Consider the following 21,219-nt stretch of genomic DNA (forward strand, 5'->3'; position numbering starts at 1 on the left):
ACAGAAACCAGATTCTTGGTGATATTCGGGACATGAAATACATCGGACAGGTATTTCTTTTTCCCATCCTGCATAGACAAAGGAATTTTTCAAACTTGCACAATAGGATGTGCAGTATCATCACCAGTCTCCACAAATCCTGGTTTTTCCATTTTCCTTGCATCCTCCATCCATTCTGCATGACCTGTCATGTGGTTTGATGCACCTGAGTCAACATACCATACATCATTGCTTTCTTCTGCACTTGTCATAGAATTATTCATGTGCTGCACCATAAACAAATGCTCATTTCTGTCATCACCCTGTCTACTAGAAGATGCATAATTCCCTTGTTGCAGTTTTCCATTCATGATGTCATTCTGCTTTTTATAGCAGTCTTTAGCCATATGACCCATTTTACCACAGTAGTAGCATTCAACATTACTGTTTGCATTTTGGCCTCTTTGCCATCCACCACGACCTCTTTGGCTCCCCCTGCCTCTAGAGTTACCACGTCCTCCTCCATAGGACTGGTTTTCTTGAGTTTGCTGCATATTCTAATTTCTACCACGGCCTCCAAATCGGCCTCCTCTACCTCTGCCTCTACCTCTTCCAGCATTTGAGTAGAAGACAGCTTCTTTTGAAGTTCCTCCTGAAGAAGATGCACCACCATTTCTCTGCATTTCCTGCAACAAATTCCCAATATCCTTTTCCCATAAGGAAATTCATCATTCTAAACTTCCATGCTTGGAAGTTGTTCTTGTCAAGCTTTTCAGTGACAATCTGTGAAAGAGAATCAGATGCCATTACAGAATACTGCAAAAAATTCTGTCACTGAAAAAAACACAGCTTCATCCTCACAAGGGAAAATCTGCAAAACTGGCGAAAGTGGTATTTGACCACACAGTCACTTCCTAGTGACGATTTTGCATCAACAGGCAACAGGGATGATTTTGTAACTCCCAATGTCTCTGCGCACAAGCATACGATGCAATTTCTACAGTAACTTTTCAGCAACCTGTAGAATAGTGGCTGCACAGCATAAAACTGGGCCTTTTCCTGAGTGCGTGCAGAAAACTTCCGCCTCCAAAACAGGCCCCGAAATGACCTCAAATAAAAAAAACAAGGTCGCCAAGGGCCAAAGCCCTCTCCCGCAGCATATACTGCCTTCTTGCTTCACTGTGAAGGGCGTCTCAACCTGAGACAATGCACTCCTGCACTTTCCGGCTGTGCTACCTGCAGAGATCTGCTCCCAAAGCAGAAATGAAAGCAACACTGCTCCTCTTAACAGAACACCACAAGCTTGGCTTGCTTTTTTGAGCTCCTTACCACGAACAAGGCTCTGATACCATGTCAAGATTGTGGGAGAGAAGGAAGGAGTCTCACTTGTAGCTTTATTGCTTGCACAATGGGGGAATACACACAAGGGTGGAGGCTGAAAAACAGTTTTCCTCTTCTTAGTTGTGTAAGCCAAAAGAACTCACTTACAAAGAAATAGAAGAACCCTATATATGGGTCTCAAACCAAACTCAACTAACTAAGGTGGCATACTAACCAAGCCACGAAGTAGAGTAGATAAGGATAGTTGTCATCTAGCTATTATTCATGGGCGGTGTACCAACCGCGTCTGCAAATGACAAGTCGGTGACATAAATACACAACGGTCACCCTGGCGTATCACGAGTGGAGCTCGATATCTCAACACAGGCTTGATGCATACTATTCTAAATTTGTCTCACTTCTTAAGTGTGCACCACAGATGGACATGACACAATAGGTGTCCAAATTTTGTGCTAGTTTAAATCCACCAATAAATACCTGTCTCGAATCTATGCGTCCATCAGATCTTTAGGACGCACTCATTCGAGCGGCACCTATAATTCAAGAGGTGCAGTCTAGACCAAGGGATAACAAAGCTTGGTCTTATAATGACCCGAACAGAGGAGCATTCAGACCTCAGATAAAGAGAGTTCAAGGTCATAATCAGGGACAAATAAAGAAAGCAAGGACTAACAATGTCAACAACTTTGTTCCTACTCAAGGCAATGGACAAAACCTTTGTTGTTTCTACTGCAACGAGCCCGGTCACTTCAAAGGCAATGTCCCAAGCTCATTGGAGGACATCTCCAAGCACCTTTACAAGAAACGGGCCGTGGTCAAGAAGCCGCTTCCCGAGGCAGAGGAAGAACCACTTGCATTGCCAATAGACAAATGTGCGAAGAAGAAGAAGAAGAAGATCGGACCATGGAAGTAGAGTTCAAAAGGGCAATAGTCCATGCCGCCCTACACAAGAAAGGGTCAAATCGCCGATTCTCAGTGATTCAAATACCGTCGGACTATCAAGGTAAAATTTTCAAGACCTTGATTGATTGTGGCAGTACATATTCCTTTATCTCACCAGCATGTGCAAAAAGATTAGGAATAGCCACAGTAGAAGCACCTACACTGTTTGTGGAATTGGCAAATGGTCGTGAGGTTACTTGTACTAGGCAAACTGCTAAGGTGGAATTCTTTCCGGGAGGGAAAAAGACTTCGGTCAAATTCAGAGTCATGAATCTAGGTATCCATGAGTGTCTACTCGGAATGGATTCGTTTAAGCCTAATGGCGCCCACATTCACTGTGGAAAGGGTCAAGTTTCCTCTCAAAACTCTGAAAGGGAATTAGTCACAACCCAAGGTGAGGCTAGAGTACCAAGAATGTAATTGGCCAAAGTATCTCAGATCATAAAAGGAGTCAGAAAAGGATTACCTGTCTACTTAATTAAGCTCAACAAGTTAGATCATAAGCAAGAGTCTAGTGAAGGACCTTCTTGGCTAAAGGAATACGCGGACGTATTCCCTGAAGAGTTGACAGAACTCCCGCCTCAAAGAGAAGTGGATCATGAGATTAGGTTTGTACCAGGAGCTGCACCAATTTCCAAGAGACCTTATAGAATGTCCATACCAGAAGCAATTGAGCTGAAAGAACAACTCAAGAAATTACTAGATCAGGGCTACATCTGGCCTAGTAGTTCACCGTGGGGAGCTCTAGTATTGTTCCAGAAAAAGAAAGATGGGACACTTTGACTATGTATTGATAACCAAGGGTTGAATCAATCAACGGTCAAGAACAAGTATCCTATTCCTAGAATAGATGAGCTTCTTGATCATCTTCAGGGTGCAAAGATCTTCTCCAAGATTGATCTGAGGTCAGGTTACTATCAGATAAGGATCAAGGAAGAAGATATTCCCAAGACGGCCTTCAATACAAGATATGGGTACTCTGAGTTTCTAGTTATGTCATTCGGACTTACGAATGCACCTGCCACCTTCAACAGGTTAATGTAGGATATATTTATGCCATATCTTGATGACTTCGTGCTCATCTTCTTCGACGACACTTTAGTCTATTCCAAACAGAAAGAAGATCATGAACCCCAACTTCGGATTGTCCTTGAGACAATGAGGTCACATAAACTGTATGCTAAAATGAAGAAGTGTGTATTCTTCAAACGCCAGATTGAATATCTGGGATTCATAGTATCAACGGAAGAAATCTCAGTGGATCCAGCCAAGGTCAGAGATGTGCTTGAATGGCGAATACCAACATCTGTCAAGGAAATACAAAGCTTTCTTGGATTGACAGGAAGGTATAGGGTCTTCATAAAAAACTATGATTTAATTGCAGCACCCCTGGCGGACTTACTGAAGAAGCAAACTTTCATTGCATGGTCAACTCCTGAACAAAATAGCTTCGACAAATTGAAGCAAAGTTTGGTATCAGCACCTATTCTAAAACTTCCAGACCTCAAAAAGAGTTCGAGGTAGTAACTGATGCTAGCATACTTGCCTTGGGGTGTGTACTCATGCAGGAAGGTCATCCTGTAGCATAGTCTTCAAGGAAACTGAAGAGTCATGAGAGGAATTATGCTATGCATGATCTGGAATTACTAGTTGTCATCCACGCTCTAAAGCTTTGGAGACACTACCTCTTGGATAACAAGTTTACTCTAGTAACTAACCATAAGAGTCTCAAATGGATCTTTATCCAAAATGAGCTCAACATGAGGCAACGTAGGTGGATTGAAGTGTTGGAGGAATATGACTTTGAAATCAAGTACCGACAACGAAAAGAGAATGCAGTTGCCGATGCACTCAGTGGCAAGGCATTCCTTAATTCTCTAATCTTGCAGAATCCATCAACAGCTAGATCTCTAGCTACAAAAGTATCTATGCCAGACAATCCAATACTTGAGTTAGCTAGAGAGGATGCATGCCATGATCCAGCCTACCAAACAATGCTAAGGGAGATCTCTATCAAGGATCAAAATCGAAAGCTATAGGCTAAGTATCATGAATTTTCTATCAATAGTGGACTTGTCTACTATAGAACAAGGCTCTGTATACCAGCAAGCCAATCACTTAAGTAGAAGATATTGTGGGAAGCTCATGATTCCCCTTTCGCAGGACATCCTGGCTATGCCAAGACTCTCAATGCAGTTAGGAAGAGATACCATTGGGAGGGGCTCAAAGGTGACGTTCTCAAATATGTCACCGACTGTTTGTCTTACCAACGTATCAAAGCCAAACATGTCATGATGCCAGGGAAACTGCAACCGCTTGACATTTCCCAAATGAAATGGGAATTCATCAGTATGGATTTTGTTGTAGGCCTACCTCAAGTCCAGGGGGGATACAACTCCATCATGGTTGTGGTTGACATGCTTACTAAGGTTGCACACCTTATTCTGGTAAAGACAAACTATAAGGCCTCAAACATTGCAAGATTGTTTATCAAGGAGATATTCAAGCTACATGGTTTACCCAAAGGAATCATTAGTGATAGTGATTCTATCTTCACATCACACTTCTGGAGAGCTATCTTTGAAGCTATTGGGACTCAACTCTGTTTTAGCACCGCTTACCATCCCCAAACGGATGGCTAAACAGAGCAAGTAAATCAAGTCATCGAGGATATGCTTAGGTCATACTGCTATCATGAGCCGAAGAGGTGGATTCAATACTTGCCTTTGGTTGAATTTGCCCACAATGCTTCTTACCAACAAAGCATTTAGATGACCCCTTTCCAAGCATTGTATGGTCATGACTGTCGAAGTCCCCTAAACTTCTCAGATCCAACCTTAAGGGTTGAAGCTTCAACGCAGATGTTGGAAGAGATGGATGACCAAATAAAGTCAATAAGATAGGACATCCAAGTAGCCAAGGATAGACAGAAGGCATACATGGATTTGAAGCGTCAAGATAGAGTTTTCAAAGAAGGAGACATGGTCTTCATTCGCGTACGCCCTAAAAAGAGTTCCCTATCCTTAGGAGATTGCAAGAAGCTAAGTCCAAGGTAGTGTGGACAGTACAAGATCCTCAAGTGCCTAGGACCTAATGCTTATAAACTGCAACTCCCGGAGAGCCTAAAGGTTCACAATGTATTTCATATCAGCTTATTGAAAAAGTATGTACCTAACCCTAATCATGTACTTGTCATTCAACAAGTTGTAATGCCTAGTGAAGGAGTACTTGAACTAAGGCTTGACAGGATCTTAGATGCTAGGAAGACAATTAAGATCCAGATCCCTGAGAGAATGGCTCGTCCAGTGGAAAGATTATCCCGAAGAGGATGTCACTTGGGTAGATGAAGGAACTCTCAATCATCAATATCCCCAGTTTATCTCGAGATGAGGACATATCGATTCCTCTAAGGGGAAGAGAATGTAAAGTTCTAAATTTCTTCTTCGCGTGAACTAACCCTTTTAGGTAATAGGGATAATGATATATCAATTTTGATAATTACCTAAGGATAATGCAATTTTTTTTATTATTCCCCTCCCCAGCGGACTATTGTGCTGGAAGGGGAGGGGAATAGTAAGGTCGCAGAAGCTCCTCAGTGGAGCTCGCAAAGGGATACAACCATGCGCACTGACACGAAGGGGAGCAATCATTCTCCCTCCCCTCCCCTATTTAAACCAAGGGGGGGCTGCTGCGAGGAGGACGAAATGAGGGAGGTAGTGCCGCCACAAACGCCATGCTATCAATGTGGGAGAGAAGTGAGGGTTCTCTGAGTGTCGTGTGTGAGAGAGGGAGGAGGGACTCTGTGCTGGCCGCCTCAGTAGAGGGACGCGACGCCGTCGAGCACAAAAGGAAGGAGGGAGGAGCCGTTGCCGTTATTCACCGTCGACTGACGGTCCTGTCACACCCCCCCCGTAACCTTCTGGAAGCTTGGAAGCTTCCAAGGGGGGGGCCATCTTAACCCCCCTTCCTATACCTTATTATTATTCCCCCAGATTTTAATCCTCTTAAGGCCCTTTTATCCCTTCTTGTGGCTTTTAAAACCCTTTGTATCAGCTGCCCCCCCCCCCGATGTTTTAAGCCACTCTCCGATGGGTGTTGGAACCCCTAGTTTTAACCCCTATAAGCCCCCTTTTGTTCCTTGGACTTTACAAGCTTTTTCTTTTCCCCAAGAGAACTAATGCCATAAGGACCTTATTACCTTTTTCCCTCGTTTTTAATCACTAAAGCCCTATCCCTTGGCTTCGGAATCATTCCCTCCCCCCGTGTTAAACTCATTAGTTTTTGTTTTGGGCTTTATAAGGCCCTTTTTCCCTGGTTTTAAAACCCCTTACACCCCCCCTCCCGTGATTTAACCTTTAAGCCCCTTTCTTATGGGCTTCAAAAACCTTTTCACTCCCCCCTCACCCCCCGTGTTTAAAGCATTATATCCCCTATCCATACTTGGAACCCAACCCTCATGTTTTTAATTTTCCTTTAGCCCCTTCCTCATTGGCCTCGTAATCATTTCCCCTCTCCGTGTGTAAACCCTCATAAGCCCCTTTTCTCCTAAATTGCCTAAGTGTCCTTAGACCCTTACTTATAACCTTTACAGTTATTATTTTCCCTTGGAGCTCTCCCGCACCTTTTGTCTTTTCCACATCTTTTTATTCCCCGTTCGTGAGAGTTTTCAAAGGCCATTAAGCCTTCCCCATGGCTTCAATGGGTCTTAGTCGTGAAAGATTCTGAAACACCCCCTTTCAAAATTCCTACTTCAAGGAGGGAACCTTCTAAAAACTACTTTCGACGGACGGTGCAAGGGAGCGACGATGGAATTCCAAAGAAGAGTTGTAAAGCTGCTTCCACATTAGAAATACTATAATTGCGATGCCTCCTAAGAAAGTCCAAGGCGCAGCTGCGGGAGGATCGTCTCTCAGCATCTATGTGGATATCTCACCCCAAACCCAGGTTTTCCTTCCAAATTTTTATTTGATATTGTTGTAATTCAATCATGCAATGTTATTTATTAGAAATAGGATATATTTTCGTCCTAGTTGTTCACGACGAAGGAACTTATCATCAATACTTTTAAATGAAAAATTCAAACTAAGAAAGTATAAACTCATTTTTAGCAAATAGCTTATGCATTGAAATAAATTATAAGACTAGATTATTATCCATTAAAATAGTATATGTTGGTTAAGCCTAGAAGTATAAACTGCATCTCACACTATTAACCCATATCATAATGAGTCATCATGGAAAGTGCAAAGCATGAAACGATTCTTACGATGCATAAACTCTATGAAATTATCATTGTCAACTGCATAAATTAGCAAGAAAAAGGTTGCTTATTTAGCATGAATTTTGTTCGCAAAGAAAAGGGAAGTAATCTCAAAATTATCTTCTAAGAGTTAACCAAATTGGCATAAACCTAAAACACCTAAGCCATGGAGTACTCATTCGAAATAGGTTAAGTTCCAAGAAATGCCTATACCTTAAATACTTGCCCACATTCACTGAATGTAGGGACAATGAAAATGTAATTGGAAAGTAAGCTAGGGCTTGTCCCTAAGAATCTTACAGGATGAAACTTGGGAACCCTAGGTCTAACAACGTCAGCCTAGTAACCTGAAACAGATTGTTCCGTGACTCCATTCTTTCATAGTTCGATGCGACACTCACGCAGCAAATGCGGAGTCATATGATCTTGTGATTGGAGCACAAGAGAATGGCCAAATTCTCGCAATGAGGTTGGTGGATCCTTACACAAGCTATCTTGCGAGAGGATGAATACTTTAGTATCCTTCTTGAGTAAGGAAGATTAATTGGAAACTAAAGACCAGCCGATAAATTGAAGTAACCCATGAACGTAAGGTCCTGACACAACTCTGCATACACTGAAAGGTTGATAGACATGTCACCACAAAAGAATGAGTATGCCTTGTTCTCAAAAAATTCTTGGACTCCTATATTTCCATCATTGTTAGCCGATGTGGGCTCCAAGCTTGCGGCGGCCTCCACCCCTTGTAATATCGACCCCTTTATTTGCATATTATCTTCATCTATGCCTGGAACATCGCTTTGATCATATACTCTCGCACTTCGAGGAGTTGAAGGTATAACATACCACCATCGAGGTTGTCAGGGGGTTTGGATAGAAGATTACCTGTTCACAAACGCGTACAAAGCGAGTTCAAACCATTGTGACATAAACCATGTCGTATTACAATTAGCAAGCAAATGACTCTATGCACCTGTTCACAATGGGCCGGCAACACAAAGGTGTCGCAAAAATCCGTCCATTTTTTTTCGGAATCTATTTCGAGAAATCCAGATGGACCTCATCGAACTATTGCTCCAGCTCCTCCAAGTACCACTTTGAACCACTGCACATTGAATAGTATCATGGAGAAGCTACAGTAATCCACCGTAATAATACTTTGCAAGTTTCCAAAATACTCCATCTCATCCACAACTGTGTTCGATCCGTTGCTCGTCGCCGGCTCTCTTGCTCAAACCTTGCCATGACACCACAATCCATTGTGGAGCACATTTTGTCAATACGCTCCACGCGAAAATGTTGTCCGTGCGACCAGCTGCACTATATATTTTGTACTGTACATTAAAACACTCAAATTAGATGTCTCATATAAAATTTAGATACGACATATTCTAAACCCCTCATCACCTTTGGACTACATCCCCTCGAGAATTCCCACTCCTTCATTGAGACCTCTGTCCCTTCGCTAGATGCTACGGTCAAGGCTCCATGCAACCATTGTGTTGACATAAACCGTGGCATCTCCTCCATGCCTTCGGGATATCGAATTGGTCAATGATGCGTACTGCGTCGGAATTTAACTCGCGCTTCGTCTTGATCTTGTCTTGCAATCTGGTACTTGGCAAGCCACGTCTCCATGGAGGCATGGTGCAACATACAAAAGCGATTCAATTTCTCTTCCATTGAGGCATCCATTCTTTTTTCTACCCCATTTCCAACCACCACATCTCCAGTCAGTCTATCATCATCCTTCAGCGTCCATAGCATTTCATTGTCTGGTTCCACCGTTGGTAGCCATTGTGAGATATGCACTAATCCCTCTGACACCAACCAACCTTCGGTCATGCTACCTTCTGGCCAAGCTCATTGTCGCACAAAACCTTTCAGGGTTTTCATGAAGCGCTACAGGAAGAACATCCATTGCGTATGGACAGGTCCAGTAATCTCCACTTCGTCCACAAGATGCAAAGAAGGTGGACTTGTATCGTGAGCATGCTACTGGGCAGGTATTTCTCAAAGAGACAGACCGTCTCCACTGCTCCCTGCCTCATGGATTCAATAGAGGACGTCTTAATCTCTTTCTGTGAGATCCGTTGCACCAAAGTCGACAACTTGTAAATGGCCCCGCGAATTTCTGGAGTAAGGCATCCTACGATTGCGATCGGTAGGAAAAACTGCCACAAATGAGAAAACATTATGAATAATGGCCACTTTTCAAATTTCAAAATGCCCACGCTAATTACAATCCATTCTATTCACAAACCTGACATATCTTAAGCCAATCATGGGATTTTAGCCCCGACAATTGGTCATCTTTAGAAAATGCGAACCTGAGAGAATGCATCATACCCGTCGAAGTGCGGATAGACTTGATTACTTGCTTAACAATGTGCTCTTCTTTGGTGGAAAAAACCCAAGGAGCGTGAGGAAGCTGCACTCCACCATCAGCACTCGACTGCAGCCAAAGCGCCTCCATCTTACCTACCTCTTTCAAATCCATTCGTGACCCTATAGTGTCTCTCTTTCCTATGATGTGCTCCCATAGCAAGCTGCCCACATTCTTGAAAATATGCATGGGATCCAAGTGGTTGACCTGTAAGTGGGTCCAATATAGCAACTCGTAGAAAATAGAGAACCGTCGCATTCCATTTGGATGTGATTTTGGGTTTACCATTTTCAGCTCATACTAGCTTGCGGCGTTCATATGTGTTGGAGGTCATCCAAGAAAACCTTCCCTGAGTTCATGATCCTCCGGCAAGAAAGCGGCGTGTCCTTGATATACCATCTTCTTCATGGTTCGTGACCTTCGGGAGTCTAACTATGGCCCACACAATGGACATGCATGATAACCTGAGGTAACCAGACCTGTAAGGCGAGCCACGACCTAGTGAATACTTGATTGAATGATATAAAATATAGATATTACTAGCGAGAATAGAGGTTTTCTCACCTGAGCACTCTCCCAATCCTGGAAAGTCCTGCATCGTCCACATGAGAATGGCTCGAATGTTGGCTGACCGCCGCCGACCATCGCGCCTGCTCATATCTTGCACAGTGACCCCCTCTTCCCCAAAATCTTAAGCTCATCGACTAATGGATGCAAATAGCGATGCCAATAGTGGCTCCAATAGCGACGCTGCTACCCGCCGTCGCTAATCGGCGTCGCTACTAGCTCAAATCCTTGTAGTGAAAGCATATTGCTATTCATTATCATTATGTTTGACATGAAGTCAAGAAAGGTTCCATTATGGTGGAGCATTGTCCCAGTGATCAAATGGTTGCAGACATCTTCACAAAAGCTCTTAGTGAAGCTCTCTTTAGTTCATTAAGACAAGCACTTGGTATTTTTCCAAGTTCTTGTCTCATTGATTGAGGCATGTATCATTGTATTCAAGAAAAATTTATAGTAAATCATTTTTGTATTGTAGGTATGTGTAGGGGCTCGGGTTTTTCCCTTGTTCTCCCCAAGCATTCTTTCACTCGTAGCCAAAGACCTTTGTTTGAGTGGGGATGTTACAACTATAAATATCATCTCTCACTTGACTTGGGTCTCACCTATATATACTAACTCTACATCAATATGAATCATTCTTTGGGAGCATATATTGTGTATCTCTCTCATACTCTCTCTCTCTCTCAACAGATAGTATCCATGTAAGGGATAGAAATGAGATTTAGGAATGACTGCATTAAGATTTTTGTAATCTTGGCGAGGGGGCACCTTATCGAATATATATTATTACATGAGTACAAAATAAATGAAATTACATCTTGTAGAACTTATAGAATTGTATTAAAAAAAGTTATTTTTAATCAAAATTTGAAAAAAAATATAAGTTTAATAAAGTAAAGGAGATCATTTTAAGACCTTACAGTATGTAAAAAAGGGATATTTACATTATCCTTTGAATGCATGTTATATATTTTATTCTTATAGGGGGATCCCCTAGGTTTGTAATCCATACATATCCACAACTTCTTGTTCTTGTTCTTCAGAACAATGACAATTGGGGAGATCTAATCTTCTTGATCTAATGGAGAAATGAAACCTACTCTCAATAGTCCATGCTGTCCATCGTGATTTGAGAAAAGTTCCTGGCCAACGGGGACCACCCATCCATAGGACGGACCTATGGCCCATCCTCTGTACTTTCCTTAGGTTGTTTTAGTTATTTAATTACCTAACACATTAGTTGGACATGTAATAACCAGCATCTTTAATTAACCTGTTAGGCACTTGTTCCTTCACATAATCTTGTCACTTGACATAGAAAAACAATATCAGACAAGTTCCTTATTAACAGGTTATCATATTTATCTTTGAAATACAAAGAGTCTAGCTCGTAGGCTTATCCACAATCTGCCCAAAGGCTATCCAGCAATCCACAGGGATCACTAATCCAAGTTTTCGCCTGTAGACTAGTATGTGGGCCTCGAGATCCAATCCCGAGTCACATTAGCCTCTTCTGCAGAACCCGAAAGGCGAGGGATTTACGGCCAGAGCCCCTCATGGCACCCAAGCGTCCTCTTGCTCCAAGTAGCGCTCAACGGAGAGACCTCTCACGGCGGGATCGGTCCACTTTCCCGGCGCGGTCAACAACCCCCTTGGTTAGGGTAAGGCAGGCAGTCGAGGGTAACTGAAGCTGCCTCTCCCGTGAGGCCTTCAACCCGAAGTATAGATATCCATTTATCTTTTAATTCATTGATCAAACAAAGACAAATAGTGCTCTAAAATTTGTAGTAGGCATAAACATTTCCATTGATCCTTTTTGTTGTTGGAAAACTGATAAGGAATGAATCCTTCCTTTCGAATGCATCAAGCACTCGATTCGGGATGACTTGAAACTTGGCAAGATCCCCTATATCCTGGGTTAGGGCATACCCTATTAACCCAACCTGGTCAAAATAGGATACTTCATTGTTGGAGCATCCACTTACTCAATTCGTTGTTTAGATCTCTTATAAAGGTACATGAGATATGTATTTTAAGAGGGATTTTTTAAAAATGATTTATATTACTGTGCTTTGTATAGTTTAAATTGATTATTCTAACACCATTTTTTATCTGTGTAGGTGACATTTTCAAAATGAGTCCAAGGATGAGCGATGAGGAGTTTCAGGACATGATGGCACGCATGTCTCCAGACCAGCTTGCAAGATTCAGAGAGATGGCAGACTAGAAGCTGTCTCGTTCTTCGTCAGGGCGATTTGCTAGATCTGCTTCAGCGCGATTAGATGCTTCAGCTTCGAGGAGATGATCTCGACGCTCATGACTTGGGCCAGAGGGAGGGACTGCATCGGGATCAGGGGGATGCTGCTGTGGAGATACGGATGTGGTGTCTCTATCTCGTCATTCAGCTGGAGATGCGTCACCTCTAGGATTTGTCATACCTGTGGGGACGTCTACTCCAGTTACTTCGGCTTTTGCGCAGCCGTCTTTGAGTGCCACTCCGAGAGAGGTTACCCCCGTCGGTACACTGGATGTAGAGGGGTCTCCTGGATATGCCCAGGAGCGTGAACGGAGATGGGAGAGGACCCATCTTAGGTAGACTCCTAGGGGTTATGGATATCTGATTGATAGTAGGTCAGGAGCCATCATCATGAATGATGAGGGGAGGAGGGTGATGGCTCGCATGAGAGAGTTGTGCCAACAAGTTTTTCGGCACAACGTCCTGGATCACTGGAAGAACATACCGGAGGGGAGCAAGGGCTACATAGTAGCATCCTTGCAAGAGGAGTTTCCAGTGCCAGCCGTAGTAGATAGATTCTCTACGGGCTGGATGATGGATTGCATGCGTGCATACATGTCACATAGACGATCCGACCACACAAGGCAATCAAGAGTGGGGCTGCAAAGCCCGAGTGGTTAGATGCAGACGGCTGGCGCCGACTGAGGGAGGAGGCTATAGATTCGCTAGGACGTTGGAGTCAGTAGCGCGAGGCAGCGAGGGCACGACTCAAGGCCGGAGTGGTCCATCATCTTGGGAGTGGCGGCCACATGACATATTTGGAGGACTTTGTAAGTTTCTCTTTTGTTTTGCTTATTTATTTTTTTGAAATATTCTTTGTACTGGCAATAATGTTTCTAACAGTTAGCATTTTGTTTTCTTTGTAGCACTCCATTACAAATCGTGATCCGCAAGGCCTTGAGACTCGATATGCAGAGAGGCACGGTCTCAATGCATTGATCGACCGATTGTATAGACGTGGTGGCCCTGTAAGTCACTCATCTTTCTTGTCCGTAGTTACCATGAGATATTTGAATACATTATTATATGGTGGATTGATGTGTTGTTTCTTTTTCTGCAGAATCTGTTCGATGCTCCTTTGCGGGGGGACGAGCTTTCAGGGGACGAGGATTAGTAGCTTGCCCTTGGATCCTTGGAGCTAACACACCTTTATTTTTTAGTCACCCGATCTATGTAGACATTTTCTATGTATTATTGATATCCTGTCATGATTGTACCAATCGCTTTTTATGTGATCATGTATTTATTTCATGTATCAGTTTTATGATTTCAGTATACATTCTTTTGTTTGCAAGTGCTTTGTATACAGTAGTGCATGAACTATTTTGTATGGCTCTCATACAACACACAGTGCTATATCAAGCTGCCCTGCCACAATTTTTTTTTCCCCTGTTACCGTCGCTATTTGCGTCGCAAATTTACTACTCGCATCGCTATTGGTGTCGCTATGTCCATCGCAAATTTACTGGTTACGCCAATATATGCGTTGCAAATATTGCGATGCCAATAGCGACGCCAATAGCGACGTTTCTATGGCATCGTCAATAATGATGCTTTTTGCGACAACGGGGGCAAATTTTGTTGTTTGTATTTTCGTCACTTTAAACGTCGGTATAAGGTCTATATCTTGTAGTGTTTGATTTACTATGTTGTATATAGTCTTTGGTAAGACTAATAGCACTTTGGTTGTCGCATCGAAGAGGTGTACTAGATGATGAAGGATGTCCCAAATCTGTAAGTAGTTATCGAAGCCAAACTAGCTCGCGAGCTGCTAATGATGCAGCAACATATTTGGCCTTAGTTGTAGAAACCGCAACACATCATTGTTCCTTGCTGGACCAAGAAACCAAACATCCATTTACAAAGAAACAATTCCCACTTGTAGATCGCATGGATAAATGTGAACTTGCCCAATCAGCATCTCTATATCCAATAAGGTCAAGAGAAGTTGAAGAAGATAAAGAACAATCCTCTAGACAACGATAAATAAGACCAAACTCCTTAGTACCCTTGACGTACTTAAGAATACGTTTTGCAGCACTCCAATGAATAGTGGAAGGGGAAGAAAGATATTGTCCCAAAAAGTTAGCTGCAAATAAAATATGTGGTCTTGTGTTTAAACCAATAAATTGAAGATAACCAACAAGATTAGCAAAAGGTTGATGAATGACTAATTTTTCATTGTGTGTTATAGATGTACCCTTGGTAGAGCTCGAAAGAATGGGAGTGTTGGCAGAGTGCGCGTTTGTCAACCCAAACTTCTCAACAATATCATTAATAAACTTTGTCTGGCAAAGAAGAATGTATCTCAAACAATATCATTAATACCCAAACAAGAATGTATCTCACCAAGATCCACCATTTCAAATGCAGTCAATAAAAGCTTCATTATAGCATCTAAGAAAGTAATATTATTTGACACAAGAATAGTATCATCCACATATAGAGCAAGAATAATAAAACATTTGTCCTCCCTTTTGATGTAAAGATTTGGGTTAGCAAAACATGCAACAAAACCTTTAGATGTGAGGAATTGATCAATCTTAGTATACCAAGCACGAGAGGCTTGCTTCAATCCATATAATGCACGATGAAGCTGGCATACAAGATGCTCCTTTCTTGCAATCATAAAACATTCAGGTTGCTCCATATAGATTTCTTCTTCAAGATCTCCATTGAGAAAAGTCGTTTTAACATCCATTTGGTGAATATCTAGATCAAATAGTGTTGCAAAAGCCAAAAGCATACGAACAGTTGTGGAGCATACAATGGGAGAAAATGTTTCTTGATAATCTACTCCTGCAATCTGCGAGTAACCTTTTGCAACAAGTCGTGCTTTGAACTTATCAAACGAGCCATTATCTTTGGTCTTCGTTTTATAAACCCATTTACATTTGATAGGAACATGATCTAGGGAGAGTTCAGTAAGAATCCATGTACCTTTGGAGATTAAAGAATCGTACTCAGCTTGCATAGCTTCTTACCATTGATCCCTTTGAGACAAATTGATAGCTTCCATATACGATATTGGATCTTCTTGGACAGACATAGCATCATCAAAGACATCATATTCAATAGAATAGAATCCATGCTCTATCTCAATAGGAAGATCGACATATATCTCCAAATTTTCATGAATCTTCTTTGGAGGTGAAGGAGGTTTATGATCATCAAAATTAGTAGACTCACAAAGCAAGTAAGGAAATGCACTAAGCAAAGACTGTGTATCATCTGAAACATCTGACGACCATGTGCCACCCATAGTCATCTCATCAAATATAGCATCACGACTAATAAAAACCTTTTGAGTAGAAGGATCATAAAATTTGTAACCTTTGGAATGATCTAAATAACCAAGAAAAATAACCTTCAAACCTGGAGGATCCAACTTATGTCGAGTGTCCTTGGGCACATGAATATAAACAATGCAGCCAAATGTGCAAAAGTGAGAGATTGAAGGTGTCTTCCCTGTCCAGATTGTTATAGGAATTTTACCAGCAGGTGCAGTTGTTGGAAGATGATTTTGAATAAAAACGGTTGTTAGAAGTGCTTCAGTCCAAAACTTTCGAGACAAACTAGAGTGTCTAAGCATGCAACGTATAGCATTAAGAATAGTTCGATTTTTACACTTAGCAACACCATTTTGTTGAGGAGAATAAGGAACTGTAAACTCATTATGAATACCTTGATCCTTACAGAAGTCATCAAATAGATTGGATACATATTCACCGCCATTGTCACTACGAAGAGTCTTTATAGAGAATCCAGTTTAAAGCTCCACACTTATCTTGTATTGTTTAAATATATATAAAGCCTGAGACTTATGTCGAAGAAGATAGACATGTGTGTACCATGAGAAATCATCAATGAAAGTTATAAAATATCGATATTGAGACTTTGAGGCAGGAAAAGGACCACAAATATCGGTATGAACCAAATCTAAGAGAGCACAGTGTCGTGCTGCTGCGCATCCGAGCAGTAAACACCTCCATTTTTGTTGTGCATCTGTGTTATCTTTTTAAGTGTGTTTCATTGTGTTTGATTACTGCATTATCTTTCTGTCCTTTTCAGTACCTGCATCCAATGTACATACTCCACTTGTGTGTTTGTTTTTGCGTGTGTTTCTATTTGTGTGCATGTTGTGTGTGTGTCAGAAAAATATGAAAAACTAATGCCAAAGAATATTATTATGCTGTCAATTTCAATGATGAACTCCAAGAAAAGTGCAGGATACCGTGGAATCAAAGGAAGCTTTGTAGAAGCCGATATTTAAGCTATGAAGATAAAGGTTACACGTGAACAAGGCCAACGTAACATGCCGGACAAAGCATTTTTGAAGAAGATACATTGGCATTACATAAAATGGAGATTATGATGGAGAGGGGTCCTTGAAGAAAAGAGACCTACTTGAGGGTCAAAGACAATACAACTCTTTAGTTCACTCCATTGAGGAAAAGGTTACCAAGCATCCTGTTATGCTAACAGGCGGAGAGTTGTGACCATATCAGCTAGAAGGTTTGCAGTGGATGTTGTCTCTGTACAATAACAACTTGAATGGCATATTGGTTGATGAAATGGGGCTTGGAAAAACCATTCAAACAATAGCTCTATTGGCATATTTGATGGAAAACAAACGATTAACTGGCCCACATCTCATCATCGCACCAAAGGTAGTTCTTCCCAATTGGGCTTATGAATTTGCTACTTGGGCACCAAGTATTGCTATAGTTCTGTACGATGGACGCCGAATTGACCCGCAAAGACTTGAGGGACTTATACAAAGAAGAGGGAAGATTTAATGTTTTAATCACTCATTACGATTTAATCATGCGTGACAGGAGCCCTTTTCGGCCGTGGCTATTCTTGTCATAGACGACGAAAGCTAATAAAAAAAAAACAAGTTAAATCCTTAGTGGCTTTTTCTCTCTACGAGGCAGTCAATCAATGAAATGGATCGAATCAGCCTCAATGCTCTTCATCGACGTCTCCACCCTCGGTCCCTCTTGAAAACTCCTCTGACGCCACCCTTTGTAGCTAGTGTGGCATCACTTGCTGTGCTTTTAATGACAACATGACGACACCTTCCTCAATGCAGCAGAGTTCGGCAGATGATGTGGTAAGGATGCTGCACTGAAGATGAAGCAGTGTGAGGAGGATGCGGTGTGAACGCTGTGGTGAAGATAATGGGGGAAGGACGATTATGAGTGGAAGACAATAGCTTCGTCTTTGGCAATTACGAGATTTGAAATATTTGAAAATTTTGCGTTTTAACCTTCTGCGTGTGCTGAAACTGGTTCAACAAGTCTGCGTATGCGAACAGAACCTTCCAAGGAACAACTTTGCAGTTCGGTGCTTCTACATAGGAACAGTCCTTATAGGAGTTTTGAACACAAGCCAGTTTTGACTTCAGGTAACTTGCCAGACTTGCAGAGTTTCAAAAGTTAGGAAACTTGATAAAACTAAAGTTTGTTGTGACTTGTGATTTAGGTAACTAAGCTTAGAGCTTAGTGATCAGCAAGTCGTCCAATTGTAGGGGGGGCAGTTTTTTACGCCGAAAATTTTGGGATGCTGCCACCTATTGACAATTTGATTCTTGAAGTTCTTTTAAAGCTTCTAACTAAGCTTTATAACCTTTAAACTTAAGCTTTGAAGCTTTATGGAAGATATGGAAGTTACTCTTTTTTTCTCTGTTATCTGTGAGAAGACGACTTGTAGAAGAGGATGTAGAAGTGGTCCTCCGCTGTTACAGGCCGGTCCTTCGCGATCAGAGGCTATAAATAGAGGTTCTTAACCGCCAGGAATCCACCCATATTGACCATTCGCGATGAGAGTGACCGTAGAGTTCGATCGTTCTAGGAGCTCCGCCTTCGCACAAGATGGGTAGCGATTGGAAGCTCTCGATCTCAGCTTCACTCTGATACCACTTGTGCAGAGATTAGATGCTGTATGCTCGCGTAGTGAAGGCCGGAAGGTCCCCAAGAACAAAATAACTCTACTTTTTGCACAAAACTCAAGGTAAAAAGCATGCACGACATGAACAAGAGACCAATTGGGTGAAATCTCCCCCCATGCCGTGTGAGCGCTCCACAAAGCATGTATTTTTTTATGTATTAATCATCTTCAAGCTCAAATAATAGCCCAAATTACAAAATAGCACGCTTTTGGCTTTTGAGTTTTCTTTAGCATAAAATAGAAATAAAGCTAATGGGCGGGCATCCAAAGAGTCAGGCGTACCCAATACAATGTCCAAATACAAATATCATAATCGTGTGCCCATGCGCGCGCCCATCAAAATATAAGTGATAACTCAAATACACGCTATCCTTCAATGCTTTCCTCCGCCACTGCTGCTATCTCTACACATCAACTAAGCATTCACAATCGTTAGTAAAATAATACAATTAAACTGACAAAAGTGAATACCTAGCAGTCTTCAGCTACATAATTAAATTAAACCGACAAAAGTGAATACCTAGCAGTCTTCAGCTACATAAATAAATCAACTAGTTAGAAATCAATCCTAACCTTAATTTATTACGAGTGAGCACTCTAAACTCATAAATGTTTATTAATTTAATATGTATTTTGCGGAATCACCCGCTATGGAATCACCCATGTACACACTAAATTAATAAAACGCCCGAAAAGGATAGGCGTCCCCATTGACTTCTCGCACAAAGAATCCACTTTGTGTATGAGCCCCGGTCAAAAAAGTTTACGGAATCCATCGTAAAACCTCACGAAATCCACCGTGGCACGTAATCCACTGTGAAATATGCCTCCTGGCATCAGTTACTTCCTATACAAGGCTTCCTTGCTAGTAGCCTACCCTTCAAATTTCTAGTATGTCTCTTATGCTCATCAAGAAATTCCTAGGTGCGAGTCTGATCAATGATAGGGTGTGCACCCATGTCTAAGTGATGGAACACAATCTACATTGAAGCATTGAGTCTCCTTCAATTGGTTCAATCCTCTTCCAATTGGCTCAAGCATCTAAGAAACTTTTGATTCACTGTGCGCCGGGTCATCAGCGCCTCCGGGTGACCTTCAACAATTGTGGTGACCAAGAGATCACCATGATGACCCTGTCCTACATTGTTGAATGACCAGCAATCGTGGAGTCACAATTAATAATCCATTCTTGGGTTCTACTCTTAGCCATAACTAGCATGGTCACCTTCATAACTAATTGAGTCAAGACTATAGGTTGCAAGAAGCTTCGCAAGTACCAGGATGAGCCACGGGGGTTAGAAGCACCTTAATCCTCCCTTAGTCCTCCCCTTAATCCTTTTTTTCCATCCTTATTACATTCACCCATCATAACTTGCCCTCTATACCACCATCTCTCTATGCTTCCACCTTCCATTTCTCTCTCATCATCTCTATCACCCTTCCTCTCACCCCTCCTGGTATTGCCATGATTCCTTCTTCCACCAACACTTCCTCCACCACCTTTCCATCAACTATCCATAGTCACTATGGAGGGGGATGCCATCATGTTGTGGAAGGAGTAGTTCCTAAAACAACCAATCCAAAAGGAGAAGTAGAGCTACCAACAAAAAAGGGGGAAGACCTGCCAAACAAGAGGAAGAGCTAGCAAGAATAAGACCTAAGTAGGAGATGCCACCATCATAACAATAAGAAGGTATAATTTATGGGTACTAGTTTCTAGCATTCAAAACTATATGCTTTTCATCATAAAATTTTTGGGGAGAATTTTGTATTGAAGAAAGAGGGTTGGCAAGGGAGTGGAGCATTGAAAAAGGGGGTTATGATTAGAGGAAATTGTTGTCTAGATTTGGCTACTTGCAAGTAGTCCTTTCTATAACAACATTGCTATTAAAATATTGGAAGATTCTTTTTGTAATTGAAAAGTGCAAGTCATTAGTCTAAACTTGTCAAACAAAAACTATCAACATAGTCCTGTGGATGGGAAATTATTGATAGAAACTTGTTGATGTGAAGTTTCTAACATGAACTTGTGAACATAAACTCATCAATGAAGACCTGTCAATATAACTTGTGAATGTAAACTTGTAAAAGGAAACTTGTCAATGGGAACTTGCTGACATCGAAACTGTCAAAGTAAACCTTGCCTTGACACTTTGACAAATCAAGCATAGGGTTACATATCTTAATACATCCCTTTTTAGTCATGGCAAATGATATCTCTTATGAATGACATTGAGTGTCTTGTCATACCTAAAATGTCTAGTAATGGGGCTTACCATAAGCCTTTCACCTTCTCTTTTGGTTCATTAGGAACACACAAACGATCATGATAGTATAAATAATCATTGCTAGTAAGATCATACTTTATCTTGGCTTGTTATTTGTAAGAGCTTCCTCCTTGAAGTACCTTGGTCACAAGTCCTCATATTCCTTATCTTAAGAAATGGCTTGGTGTACACAAAGACAAGTTTATCGAGTATGGACATGGTTTTTAAG

The sequence above is a fragment of the Lygodium microphyllum genome, chromosome 6 (assembly GCF_053477565.2).
Source record: "Lygodium microphyllum isolate KBCC chromosome 6, Lygodium_microphyllum_v1.1.10, whole genome shotgun sequence".
Lineage (NCBI taxonomy): Eukaryota > Viridiplantae > Streptophyta > Polypodiopsida > Schizaeales > Lygodiaceae > Lygodium > Lygodium microphyllum.